The sequence below is a fragment of the Drosophila grimshawi genome, unplaced genomic scaffold (genome assembly GCF_018153295.1).
Source record: "Drosophila grimshawi isolate 15287-2541.00 unplaced genomic scaffold, ASM1815329v1 contig_1369, whole genome shotgun sequence".
In the NCBI taxonomy this organism is placed as follows: Eukaryota; Metazoa; Arthropoda; class Insecta; order Diptera; family Drosophilidae; genus Drosophila; species Drosophila grimshawi.
The window spans coordinates 1317219-1338466 of NW_025062891.1; the positions used below are offsets into that span (position 1 = coordinate 1317219).

The 21248-nt window shown below is 40.5% G+C and overlaps 1 protein-coding gene across 1 annotated transcript in view; it reads right to left on the reverse strand.

The window, feature by feature from the left end:
- Nucleotides 1–20575, reverse strand: part of LOC6559664 (zinc finger protein 608) — an 89530-nt gene extending 68955 nt beyond the window's left edge. Inside the window, exon 1 of the mRNA XM_032735391.2 lies at nucleotides 19941–20575. The gene's annotated coding sequence lies outside the window, so the exon portion shown is untranslated. The remainder of the gene's footprint in view (nucleotides 1–19940) is intronic.
- Nucleotides 20576–21248: the final 673 nt, after the last annotated feature.

The window sequence follows — 21248 nt, forward strand, 5'->3', positions numbered from 1 at the left end:
TTCAAGTGAAGCAACTGCTAATACTAATTAATACCCTGTAGCCGCCACACAGACAGACAGTTGTCTGCCCAATAAGTCTTCGATGTACACGCGTAGCATGTGAAAAAGTTGTTTGTCAAAAGGTTTTCATCACTTCATGCTCAAACTCTGCCTTGACACGACAGCATTTCTTTATATTTATCAGCAATTTATGCGAGGCATTCGAGCATGTTTTACTGGCTGCTTTACTATTCAAACTTCCTTTAAGTAAATAACATGTGAATAAATAATATTCATAAATAAACTTAACAAGGCTTGGAATTATAAAAGGTTTATACAGATTTATACACCCAATATTCCATTCATTTAAAAATCGATTTGTTATGAGTAAGTCTGCCAAGGCAACATAATCTTCTTGTTGAGGGAATCAATTGATGAAATACTTGATGCCAGCATACCCCTTTGTAGCAATTGCAACACTTACAGGGCACAAAATGCTGCACATGCCACGTACTCTGCACAGGCCAGCTAAATGAAAAGACTCTTGGCTTTGCTGAACTCCCTGCTGCTGCTGTTGCTGTTGCTGCTGCTGCCGTTTGCATCGTTTCACGTTCCCCACACAATAAAACTCGACATGTGAACAACAATATTATCAACGTCATGGGTCCCGGATGGTTGCCGCACCAACTAACAGAGCCTGTGCCTCTGCCTCTCGAGGCTGCTGCTTAGTTGCCGATTGTTGTTGTTGTTGTTGTTGTTGTTGTTGTTGTTGTTGTAGTTGTTGTAGTTGTTGTTGCTGTACGAATACGAAAGGGCCACAGCAATGAGGTTCCCTCATGCCAGGCTGAATATACACTTTGTGTGCGCTTCGTTATTGTTTCCATGTGTGCTTGTGTGTGTGTGTGAGTATCTATGTGTGTGTGTGTGTTTGCAGCATAACCCCTGGGGATTTCGAGCGTGTAATGTATGCTTTTCATGTTTTTTAATGCCATTGTTTGGCTGTGTATTTCCTATGTTTTTGTTTAGGCAGCGTCAACGAGACAACGCCATCTAGCGGCAAACTAACTCACTAGCAGACTGACTGCCCAACAAAAAATTGTCCTGCAAACACAGTTTATTTTCCGGTTTTATTTTCTGGCTCGCAATTCAAATTCAGACAGCCAAATAAACGAAAAAATAATATATAATATGTATATATATATATATATGTATGTATATGTATATATAAAAGACAGTCAAGTCTCGTTGCGGATTTTGTTAATTTATTTCAACTCTTTTTCATATTTCTTCCCACTGCAACAAAAACTAAAGAGAAACACGCAGGCGAACGAACACTGATTGCGCAGTTCTCCTCGACATTGGAGGCTGCTATCGTTGAGCTTGTTGTGCACTCCCCTCCCGATCTCCGCACCCCTCCGCACCTGACCTAGCTTAGCCCAGCAGCATACCCTTCCACTCCCTTTGGGTTTGCCGCTTTTGAGCCTATCTCGTTTTTTTGCGGTGCTTTTGTAATTGCACAGAATGTGTCCGCAGACGAGAAGCTGACGCATTTATTTTTTTCTGCTTCTTTTTTTTTCTGCTCTCCCCTTTTTAAGTCACTTTACCAGCGACTGCAGTAATCCTGTGCAGGGATTAAATACACATGCAACAACATACAACATTCAGGCATATTTGTTTCTGTTTGTTTGCCAGTGTGTTTGTTTGTCTGACTGTAAGCCTATTAGTTTGTAGCGTACTTATAGATTTTTCGATAAAATGCTATCAGTATTTTTCTATTTAAAGCTTAAAGCTTTCTTCGGCTTAATTCAAAGTTTATCTTTCACTATTTTAGCCAGCTAAAAAGCATAATTACACACACAACTAGTTAGAGGGTATTTAAACATCAACCATGATTTCTTTCTCATAGTTAAGCTGTCATTAGCCATCAGTGCGAAAACAGAAGACAGAAGAAGACCGAAGACATTAATATGGTGACTTAATTACTTGAGTGCGTCGCCTACTGCTCTGCTCGCGCCAGCTTCATCAACATCATCTTGTTGCGTGGCAAGACGAACACAAAGAAGAAGAAGAAGAAGCGCAAAAGCCACTCAAGTAATCAAGTTTTCCGGAGGTGAAAATGTTGATTAATGTCTGTGGGATTAATTACAGTTAATTGTTATAAATATCAGCGACAAGACATGGCGATGAACAAGCAAAAGGATGCCGCAGGAATTTGTTACAAAATAATCCATTTCGTATGCCACACTCAACTCACAATGTGCGCAGCTGCACAACGTATTGAGTGAGGGGTGGTGGGGTGGGAGGGTGGTTCGGCATTAGAACGGATAAAGTAACAAATATGCTTAATAAATAAACACGCGCAAAATAACAAAAGGCAAAGGCGACGCCGTTGCCGATGCCGATGCCGAGCAAAGAATGATTGGGTTGGGTTTGAGGGTCTGGGAATGAGGATGTGGCACGTATAATTACGTAGCTGACACCTTTTGTCCGGTTTGGGGTTGGATGATGGTTGTGCGGAGGGTTGCTGCTGTTGCTGCTGTTGCTGCTGCTGCTGCTGTTGTTGCCACAGGGTTGCCATCAATTTGCAAAGGGACAGAGGGAGAAAGACCGTGGCAAAGGAATACGAAATTATTTGCGTTAAAGTTGCTGAACAAACAGGAAACCCAAATGGAAACGAAAGCAGCAGCAAAGCAAAGGGAAGGGGGGGTAGTAGAGGAAGGGGCAAAAACACTAAATACGGAAATGCCGCAGCGCAGGGAGGGTTGCCTTGACGAGTCAAGGAGTAGAACGATTGCGTGTCTCTTAGGGAGAACGGACGGGGACTGCCTGCTTGCTGCTTGCCTCTTATAGACCAAAAAAACCCAAGGGACATTATTGGAACGCAGTCGCAGTCTCTGCGTCTACTCAGCATATTAAATGCTAATTTTCATTTGATTGAGTGCGTTTTGTAGCTACAAGCGGCTAAAACCAACGCCTGCTCCTCCCCTCCCCGCTTCCTGGTCGAAAACTGTGATTCATTGTCCGGCGCAACGAAGCGTAAAAAAACGTCGAGAGAAGGGAGATGAAGAGCACAACAAATGCCAAGTTAAGTAGCATGAAAACTAATTGATTTGCGGATTAATTTTTGGACAATGTGTGAAAAACGAAAAAACCCCGAAACAGCTGCTCAAAAAATATATACAAAAAAAAAACCAAGTCAAAAGTCGAAGCACAAGAGGCAATAATTGTACGCTCAATTCGCTCAATTCAGCTTCAAGTGGCAGGCTGCAGATACTCGGAGGCCACGGCTACTTGGGCTGCGTACAACACACATGCATACATATATTTTGTGTATATTGAATAAGAACCGAAACATGAATAAATAAAATGACAACAGTTGCCAAAGGCAGGCCAAATGCGTACTTTGCGGGGCGGGGCCAATGAGGGAATTGGGGGACAAAACAGTGCAAATATATTCTTGTAGCAAATGGATATCCAGAGACACACACACACACACACATAGCAAGGGGCTATGGCAAACGATTGAGAATCATGAGAAATGGCACATGGAACGTGCACAGTGGTACAATAACATTTACAAGTTCGTTTTATAAGCGCAGAATGTGTTAGAATTGATCAAAGCTGTTTACACACTACAGATATATACAGCATGGCTTAACAACTGAGTTGACAAATGATTTAAATATAATCCAAGCCAAACAATTTGCAATCTACTTGCCGTCCACTTTCATCATTTATATTTGGCTCAAACAGCAATTTTTATTTTTAGCCTGTGCAAACGAAACTTGCTAACCAGCTGTATAAGCAAAGTTAACAAATTAAAAGTTAAAACATGCGACTTCTACTGGAATTACGTGCTACTGATATTTGTAATTAATGCTTAATGTGCTCATATTAAAACTTAGTATTAGTTTTTAGTTAATGCTTCAAGAGTTGACTTGCCAACACTTTTAATTGCAGTTTGCTTATCTGATTACATATTTAACCACTGTCTCGTAGACATGTACGCAGTACCAATACCAATACCAATACCAATGTGCAGCAGCAGTTGGGTGTGCTGCGATATTTTATATGCTGTTTGGCATGCAAATTGTGTGTGCTGTTGGGATGACTCTGCGTCTGCGTCTGCCTCTGCCTCTGCCTCTGTCTTTGGATGTGCCTCTGCCTGTTCTGCCAGCCAGCCACTGGCTATGCCTTCTTTATTTTGTTGTTGCCTGTTCTTTGGGGCTCTGTGCGTTTCCAGTTCAATGCACAAATACACAAGCTGGTAAAAGGCAGCCCGAAGATACACAAGACGACGAGACACAGCGGCAGCAATTGGATGCAAAAAAGGCAAAAGGGGTGAAACGACCAAACGGCAATGTCTTCAGTTACAAGCATACAGCAGAGAGAGAGAGAGAGAGGCAAGGGATGTGGCAGCTTTTCCTGATGCATATCTAAAAGCATATTAAGAAACTACAACAACAACTACGTATGTATGCCTGGTAAGTGTGTAAAATGATCAGCAAATGCAAGTTACAGAATCCAGTCAAGGAGAAGAGCGGGCAAATAGTGCTGAAGAGGCAGAGATTGGGGGGAAGAGTGGAGTGGAGAGCACAGGGCAGAGATGGAATGGCAGGCAGACAGTCAGTTGTGTGTGGTGTGGCACAAAGCGCCGGCAACAGCTTAAGAGTATAGACTACATTTATGCACGCATGTGTGTGTGTGTGTGTGTGTATGTGTATGTGTGGACAAACACAGACTGGTGTGGAGTAGGGCAACGTGCCAGGCAAAACATCAGCGGCATTAAGCACAGCACAGCAGTAGCAAGAGGAGAAACAACACAGTTTGTTGCAACATGCGAAAAATATAAAACACAAAACTATTTGTAATTATTGTCTTGTTTCTCTTTTTTGGCCAAAAAGCTGCCAAAGAACAACAACAAAACAGGGGGCAATTTAATTTCACAGCTACTTAAGGCCAAATAGTGCCATGAATGAGAAGCAAAAAGCAAATGAAAAAAAAAGTGTAGCTTAAAGCGTAGCATAATTTCAGTAGCAGTAGCTGATTAAGAGAGCTTCTCTGTTCGGATTGCATTCAAAAATCAAAAGATTATCTAAATAAATCTTCAATCAGACAATTTGCTCACAAATTGATCAGTTGTAATCGGCAGCGGCACCCACGCAGCTGCCTCAAAAGTTGCCCGTGGGCCAGGCCAACAAAAGCAGCAACAAACAACGCACTGTGTAATAAAAACAATATCATTCTACACACACACACGCACAAACACACACGCGCACACACACATTCCACATGGCTGGAACCCATTTCGGATTGTGCCATGCGCCGTGCCAGAAATAAAATCTATTGTCTGCCAAAAAGTTAACGCACTTTATTGCCATTGTTGTTGGCTCCGAGCAGTGGACGTGTGAAGCAGCCAGAGGAGGAGGGTGGGCGGAACGGGCTCTGGCTTTAGTCTGTGTGTGTGTGTGTGTGTGCGTAGAGAGCCGCTTCAAGCAGCTCCAAAGCTCATTTGTCAAGTGAGCTTCGCAACTTTGCGGCAAAAGCCGAAACAGAGCAGCAAAAAAGAACCACAAAGAACTATGCTATTGTGCGTGAGTGCACGGCGAGGACATACCCTATAAGCAGCGACTGTGTTTTGCTTAATCTAATCTGTTATTTATTATGAAAATATGTATAAATCGAATAAATCGGAGTAGCTCTTTAAAAGGTACTAAACAAAAATGCTGATCAAATTGTAACAAGTCTTTTTAACTGTTTGTTACATACAATTGCATATCTTTATTATACCTCTTTTACACATCTTTAATGGGCATGGGCATGGCATAAGACGAAACGGAGGGACTTGGCCTGGGCCAAGCCAAGCCAAGCAGCACAAAAATGTTGGCAATACAATATTTTGCCATTATGTCGAACAATAACAAGTCGACATAAGTAGATGCCGTACAAGCTGAACAAGAAGAAGAGGAAGAAGAGCATGAAGACTCTGACGAAGAAGTTGAAGTAGAAGAGGAAGAGGAAGACAAAGACGAAGCCGGGGCAGCAGGCCACAGACCCAAGACCTAAGACCCACAGGCAAATAAAAAAAAAAAGAGAAAAAAAGAAATAAAAAGAAGAAAACAGCAACAAAAGCAAAGCAGGCAAAGAGCCAAGCGAATAGCTGCCAATTTCAGGCTTAAGTGTTCTTTTGACCCTCCCTACACCGCCACTCAGCCCCACACGCTGTTCGCAAGATAATGATGGGTGCACACAGAGGGGAGGACGAGGGAAAGAGAGAGAGAGAGACAGCGAGCGAGACGTGCGAGGAGAGCGCAAAGAGTAACGACGCATATGAAATTTAATACCACTTCACCTTTTTTCTTTTCTTTTTTTTTTCTTCTTATTTCTCTTTTTTCTCGTGCAGAATAACTGCGTCGGCATCCGGCGCTCAGTTCTCCATGCCATTCTCTTCCTTGCTTCTTACCCATCTCCTCTACAACACAAGCAGATTGAGCGCTTTATTAAGCACATTTAAAAATTATAAAGACGCATAATAAAATGTGAGCTTATATTTGCTTGCCTGTGTGTCTGTGTGTGTGAAAGCAAAGAGTTGTGCGAGAGTAAAAGCTGTGAAAAGTTAACGGGTATAAAAATGCGAGCATCTTCCCCACATGCCAAAAAGGAAACAAAGTACGAATGCGCTCGAAATTGAGCCAGGAATTAATGAAAAATAGCAGCAGCAAGCGCAGCATGAAAAACAACAGCAACAACGGCAACAACAGCAATGCAATATGTAATTCGCATGAGCAAGCACAAACAATTTTCAAAACGACATGATTTTTTAGTGAACACGACTGCAGCAGGAGGCAACTGTGCAAGAGAAGGGGGAGGGAGGAGCAGTGGTGTGTGGGGGAAGCAGCAACAGCAGGGGAGTTGAATTGAAAAAGAAACTCAACACAACAGCGCACAAGCAAACAAGCAAGCAACGAATAAGAAGAAGCAGAAGCAGAAGCAAAAGCAGCACGCAAAGAACAAGAACGAACTGAAGAATTTTTATTTTATTTGTTGCCGTTGCTGCTGCTGCTGTTGTTGTTGTTGTTGTAGTTGCTGTCCCATAGCGAGAGAACGTGGCATGAATAGCAGCAGTAGCAGCAGCAACAAAAAGCGAAGAAGAAAAATACTTCAAATAAAAGCAAGAAGAAAAAAAATTAATATTAAACAAAAAGTGGATTGCATGCAAGCGACGAACTGGCAGCAAACAAACTTCAATACGAACAGCGCCAAGCAAAAGGACAGACACAGCGGCTGAGGAGAGAGACGAGAGAGAGGTAGGAGTCACTGTGCAGTTGTAGTTGTTGCAACAGCAGCCAGCAACAGCCACAGCAGCAGCAGCTTCAACAAAGCAGCGATTAGGGGGCCCTTGGCTGCTGCGCTGACTCTCTCGCACACTCACTCTTTTGCCAGAGAGAGAGAGGGAGAGCAGTCGAGTTGCTTAACTCCGGTGGCTGTGGTAAGCTGCGGCTTAGCGCAAAATAAAGCAATGTAAAATGCAAGTGAGCAAAGTTTTAAAATGCCATAAAAAGGCATTAAGCAGCCACCGCAACAGCAACAGCAGCGACAGCAGCAACAGCAGCAGCAGCAACTGTAGCAGTAGATGGGGAGTGAGTGCGAGTGCCAAGCTTGACGAAGCTCATTAAGTACACCTATGCAACACGCAGACATGCAACCATGTGTGTTTGCACAAAACAGAGAGATACAAATACTCGTGATTTAATTTATGCCACACTTCAAACGTCTGCCTGGCTGGCAGCACAACAACAACAACAACAACACCACCAACCCCCTCCACCCATCTAGATAAACTGTTTGTTTTAATTAAGCCGCTGGCAAAGCTGCAAAGCAAATCGAAGCGGAAACATTTTCAGCACCATTAAAAACGCATTATAAATGCCAACCAGGGCAGGCATAGGAGGGGGTGTGGCACAATTTAATGCCTTTTTTACATATTTTTTTTTAAATTTATTTATTTTTGTTTTTCGTTGTTTTTTATAAGCGACGTGTAAATGTGCATCAAGTATGTGTATCTGTGATTAATTGCATGACAGCGCACATGTGTATGTGTCGAAAGGCGAAGAGGCAGATGGGAAAGAGGAGGGGAGTGTGCGGCAACTTCGTGTGCGGATAAGTAAATTTCAACAAATTGCAGCAAGTTGAGGATTCGAATGGGGCTGATTCGGAAATCAAAATGAAATCAGCATTAAGCTGCCAAAAGAGCAGCAGCCACAAAGCAGATGACGACAGATAAAAAACAACTGAAACTGACGTTGCCAGCCAACATAGCGTGCCCCAACCAAAAATGTTGTAATTGAAATGTGTTGATTTAATTTTTATTTAATTAGCTGTAATTACACTTACTCTGCAAGAGGGTAAAAACATTATCTGTGTTCAAAAATTCCTTTTCAATTATTTCTCAATTTTTGATTATATTCAATTTAATTTCGAGTTTTAGTTTTTTTGAGCTCAACTTGTAAAGCTTCCAAGTCGATGCGAAACTGTGAACCGTTAAAGATACTTTTTCACGCGCACATCGCTAATTTCAAATGCTGCTCGCTGCCGTCTGCTAAGTGGCCATGTCCATAAACTGGCTGCATAATGATGTTGCGGCCGTCGACAACTACAGCAATAGCAACAGCAACAGCAACAGCAATAGCAACAGCAACAACATCCGCAACAACAACAACAACTGCTGCACATATTTTACTCAAGAGAGACGCCGAGCAAAAGGCATTTGAAAAATTGCAATTGAAACTAATTCGGTTAAGTGCAAGAGAGCCAAAGGCAGACAGAGGCTGGCAGGCTGGCAGGCTGGCAAAGGCACAGTGACAGACAGAGAGAGCAGAGGCCAATTGTGTGGAGTTGTAGAGTAGCCAACTGGTTCATAATAATTCATGAGCGGACTGACTGAGTACGCTGCGTGCCCGCTGTGAAACAAGTTGCAAGTAAATTTCTCAGCTGCAAAAACAGAAGGCAAATGTTTTGTTGCTGTTGTTGTTGTTGTGGTTTTGTGGGGGTTTGGGAAGTGGAGCCGATTGTGTGTGCGAGTGTGTGTGTGTGTGTGTGTGTGAAATTAACACCGCGACTCGCAATCAGCTCAGTTGTCATTATTTTTATTAATTTAATCTCCATTTAGAGGCAAGTCAACCAGTTAAGCATCTACGTACTACCCCAACCACCCCCCCGCAACCTGTTAGCCCCACTCCAAGCGACAGACGACCACGCATCAATTCCCGTTTCGAGCTGCAATTTTTACGCTTGACTAAATTTATTAGCGCTACAACTTTATTGATTTTGTTTCTCTCTTAACGTTTTTTTTTTTTTTTCGTTTGTTGTTTCTTATGGCAAATAGTTGCAGTTAATGCCATTTGGCGTGCCAGTTTGTTAAACGGCTTAAGTAATTGTTTTCGATACGAGGTGCTTAACTAATGAAGCTCAAATATGAAACACAGCGCTGCATGTCTAATTACAAATGCAATCAATTTGTTTAGCGATTTGCATACCTATTAAGCTGAAACTTGCGACGATTGTACAAAATAAATGAAAAGATCAAAGCCGATGAACTATGCGAATGCCGCTGCTCAAATATCATCGTCAAGTTGATGGCTTATGTTAATTATGTAAAACGCTTTAATTGAGTATTCGTTGCGCAAGCGACGACGGCCTTTGAACAACTCCAACTGGCTGTGTTGTCTCCCAGTTCTCATCTCTATTGATCATCTAGCAGAAGAGTGTCTCTATTTCCCATTTGCTAATCTACCAGTTAATCAATACACACAACACACATTTTAAAAATCTCTGCCAGGGTATAATTATTTGCACTGGGTAAATCTTGTCTCTATATTGTTTGCACTGAGCACTCGTCGCAAAGTCATAAAAATAAATATAAAAAAAAAGTAAGCACAAAATGTAATCACAAAATATTTACACAACTTATTTGTGTGGCTCGTAATTTTTTTGTAATTTTTATTTTAATACTTTAGCTGCAGTGCGCTGAGTAAATACAATAAATACTTGACTTTAAGACGAGCAAAAAAATAAAATAAAAAAAAGTCAAAACAACGCGCTGCAAATGACAAACACAAACTGCAGTCAATAACAAAGCAAAAAACCAAAAAACAACAAAAAAAAAACTATAAATAAAAAAACGACAACAGCAACAAAAACAACTGCCAAATGGGTTTATGGGTAAAGGTGGTGTGGTGGGGAAGGGGGAGTGGGGGGCGCAACAAAGGAGCACGACGAGGTGTTTGTTTTCACAGCCTTTTTGGCATTGTGTGTGTGTGTGTGTGTGTGCTTTTGCCTGCTCTTTCTGCTGCTTGTTTGCGCAGCCAAGCGTTGAGACTTGTAGCCTCAAGTGTTGTTTTTGGTTCTCACTCTCTTTAAAGCTTAGCTAATTTGCTTGGCGCGCCAATTGAAACAGACGGACGGTGACGGCGATGGCAACGGCAACGGCAACAGCGACGGCGACTGCACAAAGCGCAACAAGCCAGCAACAAACACGGACAGCAACAGCAACAGCAGCAACAACAACAACAAAAACGCCGTTTCGCAATTTTCAATTGTGCACGTCAAAGTGTTAAAACGGCACGCGATTTATTACACATGCCGTTGTATATGTATTAAATCAGTGTGTCTTTTGTTGTGTCTGTGTGTGTCTGTTTGTGCCTTTTTCAGTAGCCGACACCAATGTTGTTGCTGCTGCTGCTGTTGCTGCGTCTTAGATGCGCTTAATTAGACAGCGACTGCAGGCAGCGCAGCAGCAGCGCCGTCAACGCCAACGCTTTATTGATTTATGGCCAGCAATCAAGTGTGAAATTGACTTTTACAGAAATGCCCCCCTCCGGCCACCTGCCACCGGCCACCAGGCTGTGCATCTCTTTCTCCATCAACCATCAACCGAGCGACCCACAAATCGGCATTGAGGCGTGTAAATATTTGTTGTTGCTATTTTAAAATATGCAACGAGCGAACCAGCGAACCCGCGAACAGTGTGAGGCATTTTGAATTTTTGTTTTTAACAACTTTGTCATGATTTATATGCGGCTCATTAATCTCGCAACTTGTTTAATTTAAACGCATTTTTACCAGACAGAGACAGAGAGAGAGAGAGAGAGATATATGCGAAATGAAATCAAATTGCCGCCAGTAAGTAATCACAAGCATGCGTTGTCAATGGAGTTGCCAAGCGGACAACACACTTGGCTTTGGAATTTCAAGCCAGTTTTCCACAGTCTGCGAGAGCAGTTCCATAAGTTTGCCGCATAAAAGTTGAGCATAAATCACATGCAACACAAACATATTATTCACTTAAGCACCAATGTTGGTTGAGACTTTCTCTACCAAAACTCTGGTTGCAGCAGGGCTTTGGCTCTACTCAACGCATAAATGAACTCATTTCTCTTCAGTTTTTTTTTCTTCTTCTTGTAACTATAATCTGAAATATCATATTACAGGATTACACGCCTTAATGGGCGGCCCTCGCTTAAGACTTGTTTCTTGTTCGAAAAATGACCACAAGAGACAACTTAAGTCGATCAGTTGTCCGGCTTCCTCCAAGTGTGAGCGTTATCATCAGCAACACCTTATGCACAGCACAGCTGCTCAGCTGCTCAGGAGCTCAGTTCAGCAGCTCAAAGAGAGAACAGAGACAGACACTATAAATGCAACACTAATTTGAGTTGCCCCCACAGTTTTAAATTGTTTGCTCGTTTGTTGTCCAACTGGGTCTCATAAATTACGGCAATTATGTTAATGCACCCAGCCACCGTCGTTGTTGCTCTGTGAGAAACCACAGAATCGACTTGAATGTCCATATTAAGCAATTTGTTATAAAAAAAAAAAAAAACATAAATAAAAATAAATAATACAAAACAAAAAAAGAGAGAAAAAAAATATCCAATGCCTGAGGTCTTTCGCATATAATCGACTCGTACACGTACACAATTATCACGCAAATGCCCAAAGTAATAATAATAATAAAACTCAACATAATAATCATGTAAGCTAATGATTATAATGACAATCATGCAAATAATTGCCAGCAATTGGCAAATTTGGAAAATTGCACAATGCCACTCAATGCACTCAAATTAAACAATTTACAGAGTCTCTCGCATCACTCATCCCCCCTCCCTCCCCCCCCTTCCTTAGTTTATTGTTGCGTTTTTTTGTAAATGCTAAAAAGTCAAAGTCTTTAAAAGAAAAAGAAAAAAATTAATATCCGAATTCATTAAACAGAAAAAATACATATAACCGTGAATGCATTAAAAAAAAATTCATAAGAAAATACATAAATACGGCAGAAATATAAAATAATATGGCATAATCTTTTTATGGCCATAAAGCTTAAGCAGAAGTGGTGTGTGGCCAAGCCAAGCGGGTGCCAATACCAGGGTATAAGCACGGGGAGGGGTATGTTCAAGGGGTATATTAACATGTCAGGCGGATATGTGACACACACACACACACACACACACTACACTCTTTAATAACTAATTTCCCCAGTCGCCTTAAATGGATCATTTAACATTTCCCATTAACATTCGCACTCAATTCTCAAAAATTCATTGCCAAAGCAGCCAGCAAGCAGAGCAGAGCATCGTGCTACAGGGCATTTTAACTGTCGAGTGTCGAGAGGCGAGTCGAGTCGAGAACCGAGTGACTTTCAGTTATGAGTTACCCAAACCCCCCCACCCACTCCGCCAGCAACTTTGCTTTTTTTTTTATTATTTACATTCTGGCTTGGCTTCAAGCAGCGGCCGCATAAAATCAACACAACTGGCGAGTTTCATTTGCGTGGCGGGGAAGCTAAGCCGCCGAATAAAGAATCATAAAATATATCAAAATAAATATGCGAGAACAGCAGCAGCCGCAGCAGCAGCAGCAGCGCCAGCAGCGGGCCGTAAAAGCTTTACTCAGTAGCAGCGGGACACAGCAGGCGCTTTCAAGTGTTGTTGTTGTTGTATGCATGATGAAAAAAGTGCTTAGCTTGAGTATTTAGTGAAGCCGCAGAGTCAAAGGAGACAAGGCAAAAAAAAAAAAACAACAAAAATAAAATTGCCGCCAGTCAAAGTCGCAAAGAGAGAAACCGAAACAGACAGAAAGAGATAAGGAGAGAGAGAGAGAGGGAGGGGGAACAGATGTTTGATGCTGCTTGATTTGAAAAGCACGCTTCGCTTGATGGAGCTTCCCTCTTCCAAGCCCTGCCCCCGTTTCCGACAACTAAATACACACTGTGCCACGCCCAGGCGCACAAAAGCAAAAGACGAAGCAGAAGAAGCAAAAGTAGAAGTAGGCAGCAAAAAAAAAAAAAAACAGACAGCGCTGTTTGTCAGTTGATGACGCTACAGCAACAGCAACAGCAACAACAACAACAACACAAAATAAATATTCATCGACAAAAAAAGAGGAAAAGAGACGCAGCCACAAAAGCCGCTGGCTAAATAAACAAACAGTGTGAATTTTATGAGATACACGAAAAAGCCAACGTCGTCCAATGGATACATTTATATGAGTCTTGTTCATTTTGTGTTTGCGCACATTATGGCTTACAACAATAGCAACAAACCAGATAAAATACAAAAAAAAAAAAAAAGAACAGCAAAAACAGCACATTGGAAAATCAATCATTCGGTTTTTGGCAAAAGGCCCAATGCAGAAGTGGTCTAATCATAAATATTTGTATTCACCCATGGCGCCACATTGAATGAATAAATAAAATAATAAAAAACAACAAAAAAAAAACCACATCTATGTAAAAACCAAAGACTAAATCTATTGTTATTAATGCAATTATATAAGCGGGGCCCTGTTTACGATAATATATATAATTGTATATGTGTTTGTTTAAATGTAAATGTGTATAAACAATGAAGCTGAAGATTGTTATTGAGGTTGAACACATAAATATTATTCACTCAAATGCGAAAGTTGCTCTTGAGAACTCAATTTGTGCGTAAATCAAATACATTGATTTATGTGCTATTATTGAGAAATTCTTATTAACCATATGTATATAGATTGTATATAGATATATATATCCATCAATCTTTATAATTAAACATGCTGCTTTATGGAGAAGAAAACTATAATACTTCAGGCAAATGATAATGTGCTTTTATTAACATACTTGTATTAAAATCAATATAAAGCAATGCGCGAATCGAATCAGTTTTCTATATATACTAAAATCTTATAACTGGAGCAACCGAATTTCGCTATGATAATCGTCAAACTTGCTACCACATTTTGATGTTGCTGATGGTTTATTTTTTGATATCCATTGGAATAAAAGGGGTACACTTAAGTTGCGCAAAAGTATGCAACAGGAAGAAGGAAGTTTCTCCGATCGCATAAAGTATATTTATTCTTAATCAGGATTAACAGCCGAGTCGATATACCGATAGAATTAAAGATTGATACATCTCTCACTTCGCTAGATATGATATTAAGAAGATCTCAATTGCCATAAAGTTTGATGCGGAATTCATATTTGTATATTTACCAAACTAATGAAGGGTATCTGCTAGTCGAGCTCTCCATCAACTAGATCATTCCTACTTGTTGTATTTTTTTCGATTACGCTACTAAATTAAATTTAGCGCATGGCGTTTGCGTGAATCTATTTCTGGCCTCAAATGACGGCGTGTGTACCGATCACAATTTAGATACAGATGGACACAGATACAAATACAAATACAACAAAATATATATATACAGTTGTACGTATGTGTTTGGCATTTATCCAGAAAAGCGATTATACGCTTACGAGTAGATCTATGTGTGAATGATCGCCATTTGAAAGGCTTCGTCAATTAGCAATGAAATGTTCGCTGAAGAATGCCAATAAAAAGCCGAAAGTTATTTAAATCGTTCGCACAATGTTTGGCATTCATATTTAAATGTTTAACATTTTGCTGGGATATGAATAAACTGACATTAGATATTAGATCATGCTCTGCTTTTATAATGTCATTAAAAATATAAACACAAGAATATAAAGTGGTTTTTTGGTTATGGAGTGGAAAAGTGTCGGGTGTGTTTCCCCCTGACAAATTGAATGTGATTCAATTATGTGCATAGCCAATGCAGAATTTATGGCAATTAATTTATTTATTTTAATTGTGAAATATTTGCATTTCAGTCGAGCTGGCTATTTTAGTAATTACACTCTTTGATTATTTATTTGGTCATTATTTTTTTGCTGCTGTTTTGTTGTTACCTGGGCTGATTGCTTATCAGCAAATGTTTGCATTTCACAAAATAAATATTAATTAAGCTTATCGTTGTTGTCTCTTCTTTTTTTCTGTTATTGAAATATTTGCAATATTTACACGATATAATTAATTGATTTTACTTTATGCACGCAATAATAAATTTGTGAATATCAAATGCTGCCTGCCTGCCTGCCGCTAAATTGAGTTATCTGTGTGACAAAATTAACATTAAATTCAACTTGTATAAAATGTTGCGATTTGCGGTTTTATATATATATACGTATATATACATTTTTTTTTTGTCGAAGCTTTCGTTTTTGTTTTTGTGCTTGTCTTTTATTTGGAGCGCCCACACAGATGTCAAATATGCAAATGTGTGTAGCTTTGTAGCTGTAAATGTATCTGTATCTGTATCTGTGGCTGGGCAGCATTAATTAATTATCAAAGCAGTCAATTAACATCTCGACAGACGGTGCTTGGCCCTGGCTGTGGCTTTTATGTGTATCTCAAAGATACTCGCCACCAGCTCAAAGTCGATTTTCGCATATACTTTTCAAAAATACAAACAACGTGAAAACAACAGCAGCAACAACAACAACAATAATAACAAAAACATCACAATCAATTTGCCTCCGCTGCGTCGCTCGCTGGGAATTAAGTTTTTGCAGCATTGTTTTTGTTATTGTTGTTGTTGTGGCATTGTTATTTTGTTGTTGTACTTAGTTGTTGTTGCTTGGCACACATTATCTAGTGAACGCTGAACGCTTTCGTGCCTCCGCTTGTTTTTTTTTATTTTATTTTTTTTAAATGTTTTTTTTTTTGTCTACATGTATTTAGCGTGTTCAAAAATTTGCTTTTTTAATGACGCTCTTGTTGATTGCGGCTTGTTTGTTTGTGCTAAACCCGCCGTATCATGTTCAAACACCCACTGCCCCCTCCCCCTCCCCTCACCGACACCCTTGCACCTTCATCTTGTTCTGGCGGCCTTTGACATTCGTTTATTATGAAATAATGTTGTACAAATCGCTTGCTGTACAAATTCGCAAAAATATGTTTAATCTTCATTTTAATTGTTCCTGTCTGTTGCTGATTTTGATATTGTATTTAGTGAAAAAATTTGTGTCGAGTTGTCATCAAGCTGAACAGTTTTTAATTGTTATTGATTCGACGCAATTAGAATAGATGCCCGAGAAATAGTATCTAAAATGAGCAGGCATATCAACTTTTAGCTACATTTTGTGGCGGAGTGTTGAGTTTTCCTATTTGAACAAATATTTAGTCTTGTTTAAAATGTTTAAAGTAAAGTCTTTCGGTAGATAGATCGTTCTGGTTACTGCATCACTTGAATATAATTCATTTGGAATTATTTCTCCATACCAGATTAGATTTGCATTGAGCATAGTCCGGCGAAATCGGAACAGACAACTATATCATAGCTGATATGGGCACGATCGGTCGAAAGATGAGTTTTTGTGAATGACTGTTTACTGAAACAAATTTTCAAACCAATCTTATTAGTCGTGCATATTTTTATGCCAAAAAATCATCGAGATCGATCGACTAATCATAAATATTGTATAGGAAGAATCGGTCAACTGCGATCTGCAAGTGTATTTAATCTTCGACTTGCATAATAGGAAAATTTCTTACTGGTTGTATTTTTTTACGATCTTTTTATCTCTTTCAGTTTTGCGGCGCACAATTGAAATGGTTGCTTTTAATTTGCATGGGCGTTTGGAAGGAGCGAAGCGAACAAACGTTTGTCACTGTCAGCCATTTATGAGAATTGAACAAATCAATTTGCTTTAATCGTGTCGACGAGGCGGGGCCCTGACAAATGGCCAACTAAGTGACGGCTCAGTGTCTTTGACTGGTTTATTATGGGAAATACATACACATATCATTTACACAAACGTACATAAGTCTTGCCGGGAGCAATACGAGTGGCATTTTGGTTTGAAATTCATGTTAGCAACAGTTTATTGTTATGTTAAGCAACATTTCGTATTAACATTTAATAAAAACTGATTGGGAAAACCCTCATTTATATAGGCATCATTTTAATATTTGCGACTTCACTTTTGACATTTGCTTAACCTCTGTTTTTATAAACACGACATTTAATAGAAAAAACACAATTTGAACAACTTCAAAAAAGTAAATAATCTCAGCTTTTTGTTAAAAGTAATTATTTAGTGATTAGCTTAAGCTTGACAACATTTGGTAAACAACCGTCTTTGTGTCGGACAGTTAATTAGGCAGAGAAAGAACTCATCTGTTCGGCAAACAAATGATTGGCCAGCAAATAGTCACTAAGTAAGTATAATTATATGTATACATAGATACAATGTAGATGAGAATGTGCATGGAATGTTTTGTCAGCCAATTGACACATTTGTAGCGCTCAAATTGTTATCGCCAAAGGCGCACAGAACGGTGGCAAATGCCAACAGCAGCAGCAACAGCAACAGCAGCAGCAACAGCAACAACAACACCAACAATAACAACACCAGCCACAAAAGCCAATTACACTTTTGCAGAGAAAAATAATAAAAAGAAAAAAACATCAGCAGGCAGAAAATGCTCCCAGTCCGCCAACTAAAAGTCAGTTAACGTGTGCAAGTTTCTATATATATATATATATGTATATTTGCGTGTGTGTGTATCTTGTACAAATCTTGACTGTGCTACTGCTACTGCTGCTGGCAACTTTTACCAGCGTCGATTCCGACAGTGTGACAAATTATTATTGTGCGCTTGTGTTGGTGTTTAATACACATGCACATGGCCTATGGACAGAGACAGGGGCAGTGGCACCGGCTGAGGCAGTGGCAACGGCAGCGACAGCGGTAGATTTAGCTTTGGCCTGTCGCTGGCGGCGCTGCTGGTGCTAATGACCGTAACTAAGTTGGCGTCACGATTGTGCGCGCCACTACGGGTAGCCACCCCGCTCCGTACAACCGCACACAATCCCCCCTCCACCTGCACCACACAGCCAGCCACGCTGCTTGACCATTATGGCTGTTGTTTTTGGCATTGGGCTCTCTGTTGTTGGCTGTTGCCCATTTGTGTAAGGCATTTTTAATATTATGACCGAGAGCGCGTCTAATAGACGCTTAATTGTGCTGCTGCAGTCGGCTATATCTGCATCAGTAGCCGATGACTAGCTGTAATAGTTGTAGTTGTTGTTGTTGTTGCTCTCGAGTTCTGTTTCATTATGCATGTTAAGCATTTAACGTAATTTGTTTGCTTAATTTTATGGCACACAGCAAAACAAAAGTGGGCCGCATCTACCAGATACTTTTCAATAGATGCCAAATAAACAATTTCCGGGCATTTAAACAACAATATTAATGAATCTTTCAGCATTTATTAATTTCATATTTGTTGTTTTCAAGTCACAATTTTATAAACTGTATTAAGAAAATAGATGTCTTTATAATAAACACACACACACACACAGTTGCCCACCCACACACACACATATGCCTAATTCAAATTTCATAATTTGAACTAAATGCAAAACACGCCCAAGCAAAAAGTTATCAAACACAAACAGCAACAAAAACCACAGCGCAGCAAGTGCGAGTGAGCTAAAATGTCTCTGTGTGTGTGAGAGAGTGAGATAGAGAAAGACAAACGCCCAAAAGGGGAGCAGAGAGTTATGTTCGTGTGCTTTAGCCTCACCCCCTCATCCCCCTCTCACTCCATGACAGCAGCACACTCACTGTTTGCTTTTTGTTCGTCGTTTCGTCGTTCGTCGCTTAGTCGGTCGGTCGTCTGCTTGTTCGTACTCAAAATGGTCGTCGCTGCGCTGCGCGCCGCAGGCTTCATTAGGCAGCGTGATTCCTTTTTCATTTGTATTTATGCATGTATTTTTTTTTCCTGCGTTTCTCCTTCCCCTCTACGACGACGACGCCCCTTTTATGGGAATTTCTCTCATTGTGCGTGCACTTTAAATTCGTAATAATAATAAGAACTCAATGAGCCGTCATTTGCTTGTCACCATTGCGGCTGAATGCACACGCACAACGCAAAAGAAGAAGACGAAGAAGAAGAATAAGAATAAGAACTAGACACAAATGAATTATATGTGTTTTATTATAAATTCCATTTGAAAAGCTCCCACGTTTTATAATTATAGAATGCCTAAATATCAATCACAAAAATCGTCAGCTATAAATCAGAAAAAAGTGGCAATGTTTGACATGTTTTAGCATGTTTGTACACATTTGTTTCCAAATTGCTGCGCAGCCGCCTGTCAATTATTGGGATGAAGATTGGGGAGGTAGAGTAGAAGGGGGGAATTGGTGGTGCTTATAAACAAAACCCCCATTTAATTACAAATCGGCTTAAATTGAAACACCTTAATTGGCATTAACTTGAGGCAAAAACAAAACACAAAATAAAAATAAAACACCAAACCGAAACGAAACGTAAAGAAAAAAAAACATGTGCCTCGCAGCGGCAGCAGCAGCAGCAAGCGGCAATTAATCAAACTGGAAATCAATTTACTCTCTCGCTCGCCCGCTCTCTTTGCTCGACCAACTATCTCTCGCTCGCTCGCTCGTCTTTTGGGATTTATAGCATGCCACATTAAACAAATATACACATGTACACACAGACACACACATATATATATATATATACATACATACATACATACATACATAAATAAGAAGTGTGTTTGGTTAGGTTTTGCTTACTTGCCTTTTTATAAATCCAAAATAATCGCAATTTCTGCTGTTGATATGCTCGTTCCTGCTTCATAGGCGACAGCATGCAGTCGTCTTTGTTGTTGTTGTTGTTCCTGTAGTTGTTGTTGGTATCGTGAAGGGGGAGAGAGAGCGGTGGTGAGTGAGTGAGAGTGGATGGGTCGAGTGAATGAGTGTAGGGGGGGAGGAGGAGCAAGGTGCGAACGAGGATTTCGTTGCCTGTCGACTTGCTTGCCTGCTCGCGCAGCGACCCTCGACACTCGCGTGCGACAGAGAGAGAGCGAGTGAGAGCGAGCGGCCCGTAAAAGTGAGCAGCGATTGTAGGTAGAAAATAATCCACAAAAAGACAGGAAATGTAAATCCACAAATTTTCGCTGTTTTGTTGTTGTTGTGCCGTAAGCAGAGCTTTCCTTTATTTTTCCTCTGATGTTGTTGTTGTAATCTCAAGAATAATTTGCCATTTATGTAAACGCCAGAGCGAGAAGAGTAGAGATTGCCACGGCAAACACTTTTTTTTTTGCTGTTATTACTTTTTTTTGACAAATATGCTGCTAGCAATTTTTCTTGGTTTTTTTTCACTGCATGAACTTTTTTTTATTATGAGGTTGGTTGTTTTCTTTTTCTCTTTTTCTACAAATACAAAAACGGCACTTTGTGTGAGAGCGAGAGGGAGAGGGAGAGAGCGCGGCGCTGCGAAGTAGCATGTGTATGTGTGTGTGTGTTTGGAGCACACACACAGATACACATGCAATGAGCAGAGCTTGAAGTAAAAAATGCACGGGGGAGTTGTTAGTTGTACAACAAAATGACCGACGGGGCGTCCAACCGACCGACCAACCGACCGAATGACTGTCCGTCCGATCGACCGAACCGACGCACGCGCGCAGACGTCACAATTAGTGAGAGCGACTAAGCGACCAGCGACGAGCGTTTGTCGGCGTTCTTTTACCGCAATGTTTGTGCGAAACATAAAGAAACTCAGGCACACACACATAAACATAAACACACAAACATATGCATGCATATACATGTGTATGTCGCATTTACAAACACACAAACATATTTGCCATCGACGCTGTGACGCTTCTGCTGCTGCTCAACATTGTTGCTATAACCGAAAAACCGAAAAACACAAAAAAAACTGTCGCTCATTGCAGTCGTACGACGAGAGACGAAGAGACCGAGTCAGAGAGCGAGAGATTGAGAGAGAGACGCACACATACATGTGCACTGCAAGCGAGAGTAGACGACGACGACGACCGCGCTGCTGTATAGAAATTTTATTCCGGTATTATACGGCTGC